Raw genomic sequence first — 17,218 nt, forward strand, 5'->3', positions numbered from 1 at the left:
CTACAGCAACAAGGCGCACCAATTTTAGAAAGAAACAGTTAAAATAAGCTGTCACAATAAGCCTGTGACCAGAATTTCCCAGCTCAGAAGGGCAGAATCCAGCCTCTCCTCCCACAAGAGTGCAGACCACAAACCTTCTTAATATAGAATTACTAGCCTGAAGCCCAAGTGCTTAAGCCAGAACTAATACACTTTTAGAATGGCAGACACTGGGCCTTCAATTAGCAATTCCCAGCTTTAGAAGGATGCAAGCTACCTGTCCTGCCACAACAGTGCAGACCACAAACCTTCTTAATGTAAAACAGCCTGTATGAAGCCCAAGTGCTTAAACCAAAAGACTTAGAATAACAGTTACAATTTAATCAGGCTACGTCCAAGTAGTAATAAATGCAGCAGAGTAAATAAAATTGAGTACTTTTAAGAAAAGCAAAATAAAGTAGGAGGAAACACAAATACAGTAAAAGCAAATGAATAAAGTGCAAACATTTTTTTTCCTTTAAGTGCAAGAAGAGAGGAAGGAAGAATCTATGTAGGCTGGCCTTCTCAAATCTTCTGTCTGTATTAAGTAGAGTGAACACTAAACTCAGAATATGATCTCACTGTACTCAGTTGGACCCAGGAGGAGTGTTCTAATACAGACTTACAGGAGGGGCGGGCAATTCCAGTGCCACCAACACTAATACCAACATAAAAACAGGGAGGGAGAGTGGGGAACTAACTGCAGAGAGACACACAGAAACACTCAGAATGCTCAGAAACACACAATTAGGAAACAAAAAAATGAAAATACTGTACTTTTAAAACTGCAAGTTTGTACTTAACAGACTAAAATTCACTACTGCAAGTTTCACTTAGCTTCAGCTTTTAATGCAGATGTTTGTAGCCAAGCAAGTCTCTCAGGAGTTGAGCATAAAATGATTTCTCAAACCTTGTGGCTAGCACTTAAAGTACAGAGGAATCCATCTAGGCTATTAAATATCAGATAACAAAGAAGTGATACCAACACCCCCTCTATAGCAAATTAACTGCAGAGAGACACACACAGCACACTGTTCAGAAACACACAATTAGGAAACAGAAAAAAATGAAAATACAGTACTTTTAAAACTGCAAGTTTGTACTTAACAAAAGACTAAAATTCACTACTGCAAGACCTCCTGTCTCACCCGACAGGCATGATTCACCCGGGTATCTCAAACCTAAAGTTGACAGCATGGTTTGTCCACTTCCTTTAATAACTAGGCAACCTATACTTTCATCCCGTCTGTCACATACTTTTATCTTCCCATATAGCTTCTACAAGAAAACTTTATAGAAGTAAATGGAAGAGGTTTGTTTTTGGACGCTTCAGAAACATATTGACCCCTTTTCAGCCCCTGTAAAAAGTGTCCTTGAATTTTTCTCTACAGTTTTCATCAAAGGAGCTAGCTCTTCAACAATTAGAGTTCAGTTAGAAGCCATCTCTAATTTTCACACTGGATTTGAGAACTCCACCCTGGCTTCATTTAAGGCCTTCTTGAGAGGTATTCTTCTTTTGAGACCTCCTTAGAAAGAATCTACTCTATGGGACCTAAATTTAGCACTACACACCTTGATTCATCCCCCTTTGAACCAGCAGCAATGTGATCTAAAGTTTCTTTCATGGAAGACTATCTTTCTGCTGGCCATCACCTGTACTAGAAGGATTTCAGAACTTCAAGCATTGTCTTATAAACTGCCCTACTTGATTTTTCACAGGAATTGACTAACATTAAGAACCAATCCTTCTTTCCTTCCTAAGATGGTGTCAGAAGCTATCAACCAGTCCATTAATCCACCAGTTTTCTTTCCCAAGTGTGCAAACAAAGGTGAATATATGTTGCACTTATTGGATGTTCATAGACAATTATGTTTTTATTTACATGGAATAGAAGAAATTATAAAGACAGATCAATTATTTGTCCCCTTTGCAGACTATAAATTGAGTAAATCAGTTGCAAAGATAATTCTAGCCATATGGCTGACAGATTGTATATCATTTGTCTACAAAAAGTTGGGTCTGTCCATACTAAAACTCTTAAGAGCCCATTCAACTTCGTCAATGGCGACTTCAGTGTTTCTATCAAGGACATCCATGGACAACATATGTCCGGCTGCAACCTGGGCCAGTCCTCATACCTTTATTACTCATTACAAACTGGATCTGGTCTCAATGGGAAGAGCAGCCTTTAGTTCAGCTGTGCTCAGGAATATCCTTTTTTATAGTCCACCTGGGATTCAGGTAGCTGAGGACTCTGTCCTAACTGTTGAGGAATGAATGAAAATTGACAACATCAGATAAAGATGTTACTCACCATAATGTTCCATCTGTGTTGTCCATTTTCATTCTTCCTCAACTCATCTCACATCAACGCCCTACCTTTTTCACAATTGATTTCTGGAAGAACAGGAACTTATAATGACATCAGTGTTTCTTATGTTGAGCTCCAGACGATGGCTTCTTCTGTCAGGAATGTTACAGTAATATTTTTTTCTTCATGTCAACCAGCACAGAAGATCTGAGGTATGTCAGGGATTGATGCATTATGGCTAAAGGAGGAGTTTGAGAGCTTTTTGGTGACCACAAGGGAAAATAACTGCCGAGTCTGATCCAAGGATTGGATCTGAACCCAATTGTTAAGGAAGAATGAAAATGGACAACACAGATGGAACGTTATGGTGAGTGCATAACTTTTTTTTACTTGTCCAGTATCGCCTCCTTTGTTCTCTCCTGCTCCCTCTTCTTTCTTCTGCCTATCCTAAAACATTCTGTCTCACCTCTCAATACTCCTCCATTTTTTTCCTGTTCTCTCCTTCTGTCAAGTTGTTTTCCAAATATGTTTCATAGCTCTTTAGATGTTGCTGCCATTATTTAATGGTACTCTGTTTAAATGTTGTTGAAATGTTGTATATTTGGTAATTACTTGTATTTTGTTTATGTAATATTGTAATTTTTCTGGAGCTTTTTTTCCCGGGCCTCCACTAAAAAGTGGTAGCTTTCTGCCCAGTCAGACTATCCTAGTAATAAATGCAATAAATAAACATCTGCAATGTAAACTATGTTGTCTGGCCAATAATTTATAAAATAATTATAGAGTTCTTCGATATTATGCCTGCTGAAAATATTTTATGCAAACTTACAAAGAGAGCATTATTCACAAGAAAGTCAACCTTTCATAATTGTTTTTTATTGTTCATTTCTCTGCTTTATGATAGTGTTTTTCTGTCACCAACTGATTTTTCATTCAATCTTAACTGATTAATATTCCTTACAGTTTGTATCTGCAAGTTATTTGAGGGTAACATCTGTATACGTTTAGTCACAGATACCAGGATGCTTGAAACAAATGATCTGATGTCAATTTTCATGGGTTTGGATCTGATCCCCTCAGATTTGACTCGGCTGTTGTAAAAGCTCATGGCAACCTTGAACTCACGAGCTTCTCCCTTACTCAGAATGCACCACCCCATTACCCCAGATCTCGTGTGCTGCTTCCAACAAAAATACGTGGTCCGTTGTTCTGTCGAACCTGGGCAATAAGTACATTTCAAAACTTACAAATTATTTGTCTTCAGTTGCCTTTAAATTATTTTAGGTAAAATATTCCTGCTTAGGCTTTCTCCCTTACCTTTCAACAAATCTCTGCTTGCTTTCTTTGTTACTGTTCGCAGTATTTCTAGTTACTATTGTTAGTAATCCTCTTTCTCTTTTGTATGATTATTGTAGACTTTAGTACCATTGTTGGTAATTCTCCCCGTCCTTCCTTTCTTTCTGCTTTCCTTCTATTAAAAAAAAAAAAAAGTTCTAACTCGTTTGATTGCTGTTGTTGTGGTTGTGAATGTGCTTGGCTTTTCGTTTTTGCTGATGGCTGCAAAGAAAAAGAGCCCGGCTGGGTTCAAAAAGTGTGATAAGTGTGGTCAGAAGATCCCAGTGTCTGACTTGCACTCCTTGTGTGTTTTTTGTTTAGGTCCTCTCCACCTCCAAGAGAATTGTTCAGTATGTCCTGCCTTCAAGCCTAGGGCATAGATAGATCGTAGGAGCAAGCTTATCCTTAAGGGTCTCTTGCTTTCTTCCTTTGATGAGGCTATAGCTGGAACTTCTAAAGAGAAACCAAAAAAATCGACAATTACTTCTCTGAGCAGCTCATCTGTATCCTCCAGGTCCTCAGAAAAAATCACATAGTTTCTTCTGGTCGTACGAAGAAGAAGCGAAAATTATTGGATCCTACCTTCTTCAGATCCAGCTAAGACAAAATTCAAGCCCTTGGATCTGACGGTTTCTTTGGATCCGAAGTCTCTGACAGCTAAAGAATCGTTGGATCCGAAGACCTCGGATCAGATGTCATCTTTACCAGTTCTGCCTAGAATGAGGTACTCTCCTTCAGTAGTCCTGGTTCTATCTTGAGTGCCTTCCCCATTTTTGGAAAGATCAAAGTCTCCATCTGTTTTATCCACTCGATCTGAAGTAGTTTACTTCATTTGATCTGCAACCTGTGGGTCTTTGGATCTGCATCGGATCCAACACGGCCACATTTTCCAGCTATGGCTCAGAGCTCCATGCTCCTTCCCTTACCCATAATGCCCCCCTCTCTCCCTTCTCCCCTCAGATCTCATTTGCCGCCTGAGAGTGAACAAGCGTAGTCTGAACTCCAGTGTTTTTTGGTCGTAGTTGTGAGGTTGTATTTCTCTATTTTAGCCTTTCTCTTGACTTTCTCTTCTCTTGAACATTCTCTTTACCTCCCAGGGGTTCTTCGTTTAGTTAAAAAAAAAGACTTTTATTTTTTCTTTCCTTTTCTCTTTCTGTTTCCCACGTGAGTGTGTGTGTGTGTCTGGGCCGGCTGAAGGGATGGCAGTTTTCCCGAAGCCAGGTTTCAGAAAGTGCACAGAGTGTGGCCATAAGCTTTCCCCCAGCGGATGGCCACACTCTGTGTGTGGTCTGCTTGACGGTTGAACACCTCCAGTTCCCCTGTCTTATTTGTGCTGGGTTTAACCCCAGGGCACTTAAGGACAGGTGGGACAAATTGATCCTTAAGGGCCTGTTTCCCTCTTTTGCTGGGACTGCGGTCCCCTCTTCCCCTGCAGGGAAAGCAGTGGCTGCTGCTCCATCTTCTTCTTCCCCAGCCTCTGGGACTCACACTCCTGCCAAGAGGTCCGGGGGAGGGGATCAGGTTAAGAAGGACCGGCCTCGGAAGTGATCCCCTGACTGCTTGTCGCAGGCTGGCCCACCGCCGAAAGTGAAGCCTGTATCCAGGCCCGTGACTCCTAGGCTCAGGTCCACTAGGTTTTCACCTGAGCCCGAGGAACAGCAAAGCCGGTCTCCTGCTAGGTCTTCCCCCCACTGCCACTCCCGTCTGATTTCGGCAGCGTCCTTCCGCTCCACTCGGAGCCTGTTGGAAGCGGAGATGGACAAGATGATGTTGAGGTTTATCTGCACTCAGATACAGATGGGGGTCTTGCCAGGGCCTTCTCCCTCCGGAGTGGGCTCCTTCCAACCATTGTTCTGTCCTATTACTCCTTCTCCAATCTAACCTGCGGTTTTGGAGTCGTTGGATCCGAGGACAATCAGAGTTGAGGGGTCGGCACCAATGGTACCTTTTACCTCAGTGCCGGCCAGTGCCTTGAGTTTGTCGGATCCGACGGGATCGGATCTGAGCTCTTAGAGCCGCAGCCTCAGGGCCGGATCCAAGGGGGTGCTCTCTGCTCCGAGCCTGTCGGAAAGGAGCATCCCTCTTGGCATTTTGGCTCCAGCAGATTCAACTCCGACTCCCCTGTTAGGGCAAGGGGAGAGTGGCTTCCGCTTTTTCTGCCCAGGAGGCATGTTTCCCCCTCTGTATTCAATGTGGTGAGAGGGTTCTTGCAGGGTTGAGACCTCAGACCATCTCGTCCTCTGAATCTGTCCAGACCCCGCTGGCTCTGAGTGTGGTTTCAGCCATCTTGCCCTCTCAGGGACAGCCCCTGCCCATAATGCCCCAGATAGTTTTGTCTTTGGAACAGCCGTTTGCGAGGCCTCCCCAGACAGTCCCCCTGAGGAGGCCCTCCGCAAACATACATGTAAAAGGAGGCACTTGGACTCTCCACCAGAGTCACTTACGGAGGACACGGACTTGGATGAAGGGGAAGGTTCCCCAAGGTCACCCCCCCGAGGATGTCTCCTTTGGGGATATCATGTAGCTTCTCCGCCAGAGGAGGGGGTTGGTCCTCCCCAAAGCCAACCTCTGACAAGTCTGTGCTCCTGGAGACATTCGGCTTGGGCCCAGCTACCTCTTGAGTGCCCCCCTTCTGCTGATTCACTTATGGAGCTAATAACATCTAGGGCTTGAAATGAACCGGACACCATAGAGCCAATACCTAAGCGTCTGGATAAGGTTTTGAGTCCCCCCTCGGACAAGGTTCATTGGCACAAGGGGTCCCCTGTCAATGCTATGATGGTGGCAATGGCCACCAAGAAGGAGCTCCCTCAGGAGAGTTCCACGGTCCACCATCCTGACCGAGAGTCAAGAGCGATGGATCGCTTTGAGAAGCGAGGTTATGCTTCAGTGACCTTCTCTGTGAGGGCGTTGAACTATGTGGCGCACATCATCCGACTCCAGTGAGATCTTGTCAAGGAAATTAAGGAGTGGACCCAGGGTCCATTTTGGCAGAGGACAGGAAGATGTTCGAGGTACAAATGGCCACCCTAAAAGCAGTAGCCAACACGTTCATGCATTTGCTTTCCCATGTCACGAAGGGAGCCGCACAGACAGTGGAGAGAGGAGTTGCCATCAGGCATCATGCCTGGCTCCGCTTATGTCAGTTCTTGGAGCCCTTCAAGGCGTCTTTTACCAACACCCCTTACGACAGTTCTTCCCTGTTTATGAAAATGGTCAGAGAGACTTTGGTCCAGAGCGAGAAGGATGGGAAGACACTGTCTGCCGTCAAGATCTGCTTCACCTGCCTCAAAGGTCCTTTTCCAGGAACCAGCAAGGCCCAAAGAAAATGTGGTTCTGCAAGTCTCAGGCATTTTCCCGGGACGCTCAGGACTCGCCTTCCCCCAGAGGCAGGGACGGATTTGACAGACACCGTCCTAGAGGCAGAGGGGGTCCTAAGAATTTCTGGTCCCGAGAACCCTTCTTGGATAAACCCGGGCAGCAGCCCTGAGGGGTTGCCAGACTGTTCATCTCTAGAGGCAGTCGGGGGTCGTTTGTCTCTACATTCTTTAGCACGGGAGTCCATAACAACAGATCAATGGGTGTTGCGTATCATATCCAGAGAATAATCCGTTCCATTCCAGGAAACTTCCCCATCCAACAAAGCCCTCCCATACGTCCCACCAACACAGTGGGAGGAGGCAGCAGTACAAATAGATTCACTGCTAAGGAAAAGAGTCATCCAACCAGTCCCCCTAGAGTAGTCTGGATCCAGAGTTTATTCCACGTTCTTTTTAGTGCCAAAAAAGACGGAAAACCTCAGACCAGTCTTGGATCTGTCCAAATTGAGCCTGTCTGTAACCAAGACAATATTCCGGATGGTCACGATTCAGTCTATCCTGTCCTATCTGCAGGCCAGAGACTGGATATGCTCGATCATTCTCCAGGACGCATACTATCACAACAAGATGGACAGGTGTTCTTGGAGGTTCCTTCACTTTTTGCTGGCAGCCAATCATTATCAATTTCAAGCTCTTCCCTTTGGTCTTACCACAGCCCCCCAGGTGTTTACCAAGGTAGTGGCAGTAGTAGAGGCTCACCTGAGGCTTCAGGGTATTCAGGTCTTTCCGTACCTGGACGATTGGCTCTTTACTTTCCCTTCAGAGCATCTACTTTGTCGGGGCAGGGACTCCTTCCTTTGGCTAGGCAACAAGTTGGGCATCACAATCAGCATGAACAAATCTGCTCTACTCCTGGTTCAGGTTTTGGATTTCATTGGGGCATGGCTGGACACAATACAAACGAGGGTGTTCCTCATGTCATACAGGATACACAATCTGAGGTTACACGGCTTACACATCCTTCAGACCCGTTTACCAACAGCCAAGACAGTGTTAAGGGCATTAGGGTCTATGCCGGCCATGATCAATCTTCTTCCAATGGCGCATCTTCATATGACAGTGTTGCAGTGGACACTTGCAGTTCAGTGGTCCCTGTTAGACCTCCCTTTGTCCTTTCCAAAGCAAATCTCAAGAGTGTGCAGGGACACCCTTGGGTGGTGGATTCAGTCCCCAGATCTCCTCAAGGGACGCCTGTTTCAACCTACCTTTCACAAGACCACAGTGACCATGGACGCCTCCCTACTAGGGGGGGGCACTGCTCAGGAAGGACAGTCCAAGGCACATGGTCCCCTTCCGAGATCTATCTGCACACCAGTGTTCTACAGATAAGAGCGGTTCTTCTTGTGTTGCAGGCCCTTCATGCTCATCTTCCTTTAGGAACGATTGTAGTTCAGACGGACAATATGTCAGTGGTCTGGTATATCAACAAACAAGGGTGAACCAGATCTTATCCCCTTATCTTATTGACCGTTACTTCTCTGAGCAGTTTATATGTATCCTCCAGGTCCTCGGAAAAATCCCTCAAGAGAACTTCTTCAGATCACGTAGTTTCTTCGGATCGTACGAAAAAGAAGCAAAAATTATTGGATCCTACCCTTTCTTCAGATCCATCTAAGACAAAATTCAAGCCCTTGGATCTGATGGTTTCTTCGGATCAAAGTCTCTGACAATTAAAGAATCATTTGATCCGAAGACATCGGATCAGATGTCCTCTTTACCAATTCTGCCTAGAATGAGGTATTCTCCTTCAGTAGTCCTGGTTCCATCTAGAGTTGCTTTCCCATTTTTAGAAATATCAGTCTTCATCTGCTCTTCATCTGCTTTATCCACTCGTTCATCCAGATGTCTCACCAAGGAAGACGTAGAGAGGTTAGTGAGAAAGATCCTCTCAGTACAGAGCCAGTCTTCCCCTTCCTCGGCTCCTACCCCATCGAGTCAGGAGGTCCATGTATCCACTACTCCTCCTCTACCAATTCCTCCTTTGACTCTTATCCAGATCTCAGAGCCCTCAGATATGAGTTGTCCGGCACCATCCTTTTTGGATCAGAGGATTTTGGAACCTGGCTTTTTATGGCCCCAAAAATAGTCCAGGTGTGAGAAGGATGGAAAGACCCTTTCTGTCATGGGCATATGTTTTTCCACCCCCCCAAAGATCCTTTTCGAGGAATCATTGAGGTGGTGGAAAGATGTGGTTCAGAAAATCACAAGGATATTTTCAAGACACACATGTTGGGTCTTCCCCCAGAGGCAGAGGAGGAAGATCAAAATCTAGACGCCTCCCTTACAGCAGAGGAGTCCCACAACATCAGATGTCCAGAGAATCTTTCTTTGGCAAGCCCTTCCAGCGCTCCTGAACGGAGGCCCGATTGTCCCCCTCTGGAGGCAATCAGGAGTCATTTGTCCTGCACCTGAGTGCCTGGATAGAAATAAAAGATACTTGGGTGGAGAGGATCATGTCCATCGCATATATAATTCCATTTTCCCTTTGCCCTCCAAACTCCACAAAAGCTGCTAAACAAAAGAGTCATCCAAGAGGTGCCCCCGGACAAGAGAGGATCCGGAACTTACTTAAGATTCTTTTTAGTGGCAAAGAAAACAGAGGACTGGAGACCAATTTTGGATTTCAGCAACCTAAACAACTTTGCTCGGAAGACAAAATTCTGGATGGTCATGGTTCAGTCAATTCTTCCTTTTCTGGAAAAAGACAATTGGATATGCTCAGTAGATCTCCAGGATGCATACTATCATATAAAAATGAACAGACGATTCAGGAAATTCTTATGCTTCTTGTTAGGAGCCAGTCATTACCAGTTCAGAGCACTGCCCTTTAGTCTCACCACAGCTTCCAGGGTGTCCACCAGCTGTATGGCAGTGGTAGCAGCTCAATTGAGACTGCACAGATTCCGGGTGTTTCCTTACTTAGACAACTGTCTCATCTCAGTGCCAACCAGGCATCAACTTATGGTAAGTGGAAAAGTAATCCAGATTTGTGTGCAATTAGGCTTAACCATAAATTTTGAAAAGTCACATCTTCAACCATCTCAAACTACAGAGTTCATAGGAGAGCTGCTCAACACAAGGTCAACAGTAGCTTCTCTTCCTCTTTCCAGAGTTCAAACCTTAAGATCGCAAGTCAACAAGATACATTGCAGTACCTCAGGCCCCTTTTGTCTGGTCCTACAAGCATTAGGATCGATGGCAGCGATGACCCTTGTTCCTCTGGCCAGATTTCACATGAGGATTCTTCAGTGGATGTTGGTGTCTCAATGGTCGATACTTCAGCTACCTCTGTCCACCCCAATTCGAATCACCAACTTGTGTCAAAAAGATTTGATGTGGTGGTCACAGTTGGAACAACTACTACAAGGCCGTCTATTTATTCCATCTCAGCCCAAGGCCATGATGACCACGGATGCTTCCTAGCTGGGGTGGGGGGCATTACCTTGGAAAGACAGTCCAAGGCATGTGGTCCCCGAAGAGGTCAATTTGCATATCAACTTTCTGGAGCTAAGAGCAGTGCTTTTAGAATTGCAAGCCTTTCAAGATGCTATCCCATTGGGAACGATTGCAATACAAACAAACATATGTCAGTGGTTTGGTACCTCAACAAACAAGGAGGAACTAGATCGTACCCCCTGTATCGAGCACTACGAGTGTGGCAATGGGAAATCTCTCCCAACTGCTTTCTTTTAGCAATGCTCCCAACTGCTTTCTTTTAGCAATGCGTATTCCAGGGAAGACCAAAGTACTAGCAGACAAATAGAGCAGGTGCATTCTGTTACCTCACAAATGGTCCCTCAACCAGGAAGTAGTGGACATGATTTTCTGCAAGTGGGGCCAGCCTTGCTGCAATCTCTTTGCTTCTCCCCTAAAAACAAGTGTAGCAACTACAATACTTATCACCCTACAGGGAGAAGTCACCGAGGGATGCTCTACTTCATAATTGGCCCTTTGGGTTACTGTATGCTTATCCTCCAGTCCCTGTGATATTGAAATTCCTTCAGAAAGCTGTCAGGATGAAGACAAAGTCATTCTCATTGCTCCATTTTGGCCTCAACAAATTTGGTTCCCCTTCCTTTGGCCTCATTTGATCCATCAACCCTGGATTCTGGATCTAGTTCCAAATCTTCTGTCTCACCCTACATAAGTGGTTCATCCAGATCTTCCAAAGCTCTAGTTGATGGCTTGTTTTCTCCGTTTCCAGTAATAGCCAGGCAACCAATGCTCTCCTCCCCGGTTTGACGAAGTCTATTATCTTTCCTCAAACCATCTACGAGAAAAACGTATGCTAGCAAATGGAAAAAAGTTTGTGCATTGAGCTCTTGAAAACTATGTGGATCACTTTTCTGCACCGATTCATTCTATCCTGGATTTTTTGTCATTGCTTTTGATCAAGGGGCCGGTTATTCCACAGTAAAAGTTCAATTAGCAGCAATTTCCATTTTGATCTTGATGGCTTTTCTCTTGCTTCACATAAACTTTGTAAGATCTTTCTACTTGGAACACTCCTGTTGAGACCTCCAGTTAAAGATCCTACTCCACCTTGGGACTTAACTCTGATACTGCAAGCTTTGGTTCTTCCACCCTTCGAACCTGCAAATACTTTATTCCTATCTTGGAAGGCTTTATTTTTGGTGGCCATTACTTTGGCCGGACGAATTTCAGAAATTCAGGCTTTGTTTGTGAAACCTCCATACCTAATTTTCATAAAGATAGAGATACATTGTGAACTACTGTTTCCTTTTTGTCCAAAGTTGTATCAGAATCCAACATTAAGCAATCTGTCAGCCTTCCAGTTTTCTTCCCAAATTATACAAAGGCGAATATTTGTTGCATTCACTAGATGTGTATAGACAGTTACGTTTCTACTTGCACAGAACAAAGGACTTCAGAAAATCAGATCAATTATTTGTTTTTTTTTGTTTTTTTTGCAGAAAAAAATTGGGCAAGCTGCTGTTTAGAGTTTCCCTAGCCAAATGGCTCACTAATTGCATTTATTTCATTTATGAGAAATTGAATTTGCCCTTAACTAAACAATTGCTTGCTCTTTCTACAAGATCCATAGCAGCTTCCTCAGCATTTCATTCAAGAGTCTCCATGGATGATATTTTTGCAGCAGCAACTTGGGCTCCACCTCACACCTTCATAGCTCATTACAAGCTAGACTTAGTTTTTAGAAGTAGGGCATCATTTGGCTCAATGGTGCTCAGGAATATCCTTCCTTGAGTCCATCCTGGGATTATAGTAGCTGGGGACTCTGTCCCATAAGTCGAGGACTGAATGAAAATTGACAACATCACAAAAAGAGGTTATGTACTTACCATAACATTCCATCTGTGTTGCCCAATTTTCATTCCTCCTCGTTTCCCCACCCACCATCCTCCATCCAATGTTGTTTTAAGAGCAGGTGGATACAGCTAGTCTTGGGGTCTTTACTTTGCCTTTATAAGTCTAGCTATAGCTTTGTGCTCCATTATCTACTATATTTCTGCTTAAAACGTATTTCTGCATGAGTAAAGTGTTAGTCATTTGCTATAATCTGCATATAAGATCTAAGGAAATGGGGGTGGTACATTTTGGGTAAGGGAGACGCTTGAAAGTTCAAGTTTGCCACATGCTTTTACAATGGCTGAGTTGAATCTGAGGGATTAGATCCAAACCATCAGTTGACGAGGAATGAAAATTGGACAACACAGATGGAACGTTATGGTAAGTACGTAACTTCTTTTTACAATAAGCACAACATGAACCTGTTCTTTTTCTGCCCACTTTTCTGTCCAGTAACCTTTTTTTAATTAGAGGCATACAAGTTTATATCTAGCGTACTAGTTTATATCTTTTTTTCTAAATCTGTCTCAAAATAGACTCTAACTAAAATACCGTTACGTATCTGCTGTATATATGTTTTGCCCTTAAGAACAGGGACTTTGGTATGTAAGAAGTCATGTTATCTGTTTGATACTGCACTTGTGCAACACAGTATTTTGTTCAGTTTTTTTTTTATTTACCTTTGTTGTTGAGTAACCTTCATCAGTAGCAGTTGTAGAGACAACAGTCAAACGTATGGAATAGTCACTGCTGTTTACCTTAAAAGAGAACTCCGGGTGGCAGATTTTTTACATAACCCCAGATTTCTTATAGTTAGTTATATTTCCCTTCCATATTAGAAAGATATTATCCAAATGTTGACTTTACAATTCCAAACCAGTCACATATAAGGATTCACATTAGAATTGTACATATAAATGGCCTTCCACTATGCTAATGCCAAGCCAACAGCACAGTGGCCCTTAAAGAGGTTCTTGTAGTCTGTGACATAGTTACAAGTGGCTGAAGCATTGGTCTGAAATTTAATGTGGTTGATTTCACCGCACTGTGTTGTATAGCATGAGGTGGCAGTGCACGTTTTTGGAGATTTTCACCTTTTTTTTCCACTGTAAACAGAGGTAATTCAGAAAGCTCAAGTCAGGTACAAAGGATTAGTCCAGATAAAATCGCTTTAGCTAGCAGATCTAGGAGATGGTCATGAGGGGTGTAGAGGCTGTATGTTGGTAAAAGTGACTTACCTTTGCTGTTATTTGATCACAGTTAAATGGTCACTGATCTTGGCATGGCAGCAGCAGTAGTAGAGCACAGTCTTACTAAGAACCTATGTGCTATGGTTTATGTTTGTATGTGTTGGGGAGGGTTCGCAGCATCTTAAAGAATAACAAGGTAGCCATATTTTTTTTACTTTCCATCACACTCAGACTTCAACATTGTACTCAGTTATGTGACCATCTTTGGTGGTCTGTGCAGGATGTGTGTGAAGGCAATTAAAAATTATTTGTAATGAATAAAATAAAAAATAAATAAATGCATAAATAATAGGCATAGTAGTGTTGTCATCTTACAGTCCTTGATTTTCTGGTACAGTTCTGTATGGAGTCTGACTATCCTCCCTGCCTCTGTGTGTGTTTTAGCCAGGTGCTCTCATTTCTACCAGCAGCCCAAAGGTGAATTTGCATACTCAGATTTGGCTGAAGATACAGTATGAGAAGTGTGTGTGTGTGTGTGTGTGTGTGTGTGTGTGTGTGTGTGTGTGTGTGTGTGTGTGTGTGTGTGTGTGTGTGTGTGTGTGTCTATCTTTTGATAGATCTGGATTGTCATGGACAGTGTCAGTATGTGTTAAGAAATATCACTAATTTTGTGTATACAGTGTTGGTGAGCATGTATGTACCTCTTCTGATAGCAGTAAAACAGTTCACATGTATCTGTCATTCAGAGATAAGGTACAGAATGCATTGCAGAGCAACTAGACCCACATAGCTTTTGGGGCGGGTGACAGCCCCCACACTCATAGCTGTATATGGGATTTTTTTATTTTCACCTAGTGAGGAGTACCCCATCTTCAGTCTCTGTCCTGGGCTTCACCTAGTTAAAAAAAAGCATCCCTGTTAACAACTGTGCACAGAACGTCACTTTAGTTTAGATGGAGTCTGGGGACAGTGTGGTCATTATTTCTTTAATTTTTTCCACATTCATACGTCAGATGGTGTTAGAAGATGATTGCAGCTTGTCTAGCAGCTCTGTACTGTTTACAAACACATTCCAATACATTACTGGAATCTTGTTTTTCAATTTACTTGCAGTCAAACATCAGGTATACAAATGTCAGGTATACAGTGGATATAAAAAGTGTACACACCCCTGTTAAAATGCCAGGTTTTTGTGATATAAAAAATGAGACAACAATAAATCATTTCAAAACTTTTCCCACCTTTAATGTGACCTATAACCTGTACAATACAATTGAAAAACAAACAAATCTGTTAGGGGAATAAATATAAAAAATAAAAAACATACAATAAGCTGGTTGTATAAGTGTGCACACCATTAAAGTAATAGTTTGTGTGTGTGTGTGTGTGTGTGTGTGTGTGTGTGTGTGTGTGTGTGTGTGTGTGTGTGTGTGTGTGTGTGTGTGTGTGTATGTATATATATATATATATATATATATATATATATATATATATATATACATACATACACACACACTCTCACACACACACAATCACACACACACACAAACAAACTGCAACAACGTGAAATATAGATATAGGACTCTGTCTAATTGTTTTTTCACTTTCTTCCCAATCTAACACCAGACGGGTGCATGGAGACTAGGGGGAGACAGACACTATTTCCAGATACTATTTTTGTATCCTTGTAAGCATTTGTCTTCTTGGTTTATTGGGAAGAACTATTTTTCAGCTTTGAACACCAAGTCTTGAATGCAACTTTTCTCTTCTTTGAAAGAAAACAAGACTGGATTTCTTTTCTTAGGTATAATGTTTGTTCACGCCATTATTGGATTAAAAGGTTTGAGAATGCACTAAAATGTACCTCACCTGGAACCATCGTCATGACGTCAAACTCCTGGCATAATTCAGTTATTTCACAGCAGTCTTGCAATTTAGAGTATTTTGAGAAGAGTTAACAGATGAAGAGTAAGACAAAAAGTGAAAAAAAGAAAGAAGTAATACATATGGTGTAAGAAGGCCACATTAGGGGAAAATGGGGGGAGGCAAGATTTATTACCTTGGGCTAAACTGGATTCTTCTATTGCTTTTAGTGTTTCCAGGGAATTGCTTGTTTTCTGCAGTTCAGTGTTTGCAGCTTCATATATGCAGAACAAGAAAAGTAAATGTGATGCGAGCGCAGTAAGGAGTAGGGAAAAGTAAATGACATGCAAGTGTACTACAGGACTGTGTAGTACTAAATGGGCAATGGTGTTCATGTTTTATTAGCAGGACCTATCCCATCCATAACTATTCTAGATCCTCCACTGTAAAGCATAGCTTGTTAAGCAGAGTATGTTATTCGGCTGTACACATGATGCAAGTATATATTTGAGTGTTATTGTCTACATTATCTGATTTCAGTACTGCTGAGTAGCTGGATGTATGAAATATCAGACATGTTTAGCTATATATGATATAGTTATGTTCTTTTCTGGTACAAGTGCTGATGGTCAAGTCTGTCTGTTGAATGTGTCAGTATGTGATTTGTTCTGTTCTCTTTTTGCCTGATGTTAAGTAGTGCTGTCAGCAGTCCTTTTAGCGATCCAAACATGTGACAGGAGTTAAAGCTATAATCATCATAAAAAACTTATGCCTATTAACACTTATTGTGTGTTACATCAGTGTTTATTATTAGCTGCTGTGTAGGTTGGTCATACCTGTTTTAATCACAGTGCACACACCATGCTCACCTGACAGGGTACTATAGTTGTTTTGCTGTGTATGTCATCTAGGTATCGTGTCTTGTTCTGTATACTTCTGAATATGTCAGCAATGTACAAGCTGAATGCGTGTGGTTGCTGGGGTGCCTGCTGTGCACTTCAGTCTTGCTGTTGTACTTCACAGTACTTCTTGCTGACATTAACTGCACATGTTTTGACTAAGAGATGTTGGGATTCATTTTCTGCAAGGTTCTTACAATGTTTAGTTTATAGTTTCTGTTTTTTTATAGATTGATTGATTGACTGATTTTGTTAACCAGGTGAGTGAACAGGTCATAGGACCATTTTCAGCCATGACCAAGTTTGCAGTTTATGAAATACAGCACAATTTTAGACAGACTTGCACATAAACAAATACAACTGAGGGAGAAGGATAGCTATAAAAGCAATCATTTTAGGCTGAAAGTGGAATGTAGGTACAGATGATCGTATGTACTATTGTTACACAGCTTAATATTTTCATTAAGGCAACATAGCCTGTGAGTTACACTTTGCTAACTGGTATTAGTTCAGTAATATGAGAAAGTAATTATGTTTCTACATCACTATATATATTTCACAGACAATTTTATAGATGATGTACAGCGTAAGAGACACTGCAGGAGGTTTCAGCAGTGCCAGGGAATCGTATACAAGTACCGGAGAATCCTACGCGCAAAACGTGGTGAGTTTGTACTCCTGTGCTAGTTATTAAAATCTTGCAGCCATCCTTGTTTTTAACCTATAATATATGTATACCTCCTTGCTTCACAAACAGCGCTGCAGTTCTCATGTTGCAGTAGAGGGAGGCTGTGCAGCTTCCTGTTACACCACTGTCCCAGCTTAAGTTCCCAAAGGAACAGCAAGATGCTGGAGTAGATTTTCTTAAGGATGTGTTGGAAAAGTACCTCCAA

General features: G+C 42.5%; 1 protein-coding gene across 1 annotated transcript in view; it reads left to right on the top strand.

The window, feature by feature from the left end:
- LOC122793657 (E3 ubiquitin-protein ligase TRIM35-like) overlaps positions 1 to 17,218 on the top strand; it is a 794,207-nt gene that overhangs the window by 596,573 nt on the left and 180,416 nt on the right. The gene's annotated exons all lie outside the window — the stretch shown is intronic.

The sequence above is a fragment of the Protopterus annectens genome, chromosome 2.part0, assembly GCF_019279795.1.
Source record: "Protopterus annectens isolate FY-2018-M chromosome 2.part0, PAN1.0, whole genome shotgun sequence".
NCBI lineage: Eukaryota > Metazoa > Chordata > Ceratodontiformes > Protopteridae > Protopterus > Protopterus annectens.